Below are 2,271 nucleotides of genomic sequence, written 5' to 3'. Positions count from 1 at the left end.
ACAAGTTCAGGACTCCCACTACCTACACACCAGTGTGACACAACAGAAATCAACTGGCTCAAATCCACTTTGACTACCTGGGGTACATGTAGCTCAAAATCAATTTATTCTTATGTCCATACTACAAAAATATAACTTAGGGTTCTAGGTATCTTCATTTCTCTCTGATACTCTCAGGTGTCCCATAGCCCTCATGGGGAAATGCAACGTCACATTCCATTGTGAAATGTTGGGCTCCTACTGCCCAAATTTCAGTGGGACACACCACTCCTTTCTTTGTCCCCATTCTTCTGTAACACAAAAAAGGTCCAACTCCCACTTCCTAACAAGACAACCAGGGCTTCCAGTAACACTTTAATATTACTATACCCAAAGTCCAATTCTCCACTTCTGGACTCACTCTGTACAGATTCCACTGTGACATTCAAGGTACACCACTGCCCACAATCCACTATGACACCCCAGGGTTTCAACTGCCATAATAGCTATTACACCACACCCTGGGTCCCAGTGCGCACTGTCCAGTATTTCACACCATGTACCCTGAGATGAAATAACCACTTTTAAACACATGAGTTCTTACTATCCTTACTCTACTATGACACTTCATTACTTCCAATGCATATACTCCTATATGTTAGCCCCCAAATCCCTCTGGCATCCCAACAATCCACTGCCCATACTTCTCTCTGACTCCACTGGGCTCATATTACAGAATGAAACCTCAAGACATATAGGGTCCCAAAGACCTCATTCCACTATGACTTTTACGGCCTGCCAATACCAATATCCACAGTGACACTTAGGACCTAACTACCACCTACTGCCCACAATACAAAGGAAATCGTAAGACATACCACTGGCCATACTCTGCAGTTAGACCTGTAGTTTCCCACTCCTCAATAAACACTTTGACACCCCAGGTTTCACAAAGACTTTCTCAACAGAGATAATTCCAGGTCTCCCAAAACCTATACTCTACTGTGACTCCCAACTGTTCACAATGCCCAAATATAACTTGATACCTGGGGGGGGGTCACTTTGCCAATATCCACTTGGTTATCCAAGGCATATCACAACCCAAATCCATCTGTGATACCTCAGAGGTACACAGTCCTCAATTCATGGCTACATATAGAAATCCACTAACAATCATTTTAAAACCTTGGACTCCCATTGTCTAAGTTATACTCTGTCTTCTGGAACTCCCACAGTCGACAAGCCACAGTGACACTGAGGGCTTCCACTTCACATGCACCACTGGTGACACCTTCTGGACTCCCAATATCTACAATTTAGTATGACACATGTATCTAAAGGAATGCATATAGAGGGCCCTGCAGTGTCACAGAGGAGTCTTTGCCCTGTAAACCCTACATGGATTTGCGTTATTAAGGGAATATGAAGCCTAGGAGTAATCCACTAAACAAATTAACTTTTCAATCATAGATCATATACTCTCAAATCCCAGTGTGAAATCCAATGGCTCTTAATACCCATACTCCATTGTTACGCCTGGGTATTCAATGTCCCCACTCCTCTCTGTTACAATCAGTTGTGTCAATGCCCACATTCCATTGTGAAACTCTGGCTTTCCATTGTCCACATTCCAATGTAACAGGCAAGGGCTCCAACAAGGTTTCCCTTACTCACAGTCCAAGATGAAACCCCATGACAATCAATGCTTATGCTCAACTGCTTCTCCCAAAGGTTTCCACTGCCTATGATCTAACATGAATACCAGGGGCTACCATGGACAACACTGCATATTTTCTAATGTGACACCAAATGTCCCCTGGGATGAACTGATAAGTCTAGAGGGATCTCACTATCCTCAGTCCACAGGCAAACATCCCAGGATTGTGGGCATGACACTTATTAGGGATTCCTTTGCCTTTCACTGTCCACTACCTGCATTGATTCCACAAGGTATCCCTCTACCCAAACTGACAACACCAGACTTCTAGAGCCCTCATTCCACTGTAACTTTCCAGAATTCTCATTGCCCACTCCACTGTGACAACCAAGGGCTCTCACTAAACTCTGACACACCTAAAATCCCATACACAAATGTATGAGAACTTACAGGGCCAACACACCTCCTTGAAACCCTATGGCTTTCATTGCCATGTCAAAAACAGAGGTTTTGACTATTTTGACAATACTTTTTATTTGCTTTTAAGTCATATTTGTTAGGTCGCAGAGAGCCCAGGATCGGATACATGCAGACATGTGATGAGACAATGGACTTCCACTGGAATTTCTGGAAGA

Source organism: Myotis davidii, unplaced genomic scaffold (assembly GCF_000327345.1).
Source record: "Myotis davidii unplaced genomic scaffold, ASM32734v1 scaffold1257, whole genome shotgun sequence".
Taxonomy (NCBI): domain Eukaryota; kingdom Metazoa; phylum Chordata; class Mammalia; order Chiroptera; family Vespertilionidae; genus Myotis; species Myotis davidii.
Note: the sequence above shows the minus strand (reverse complement) of the source record.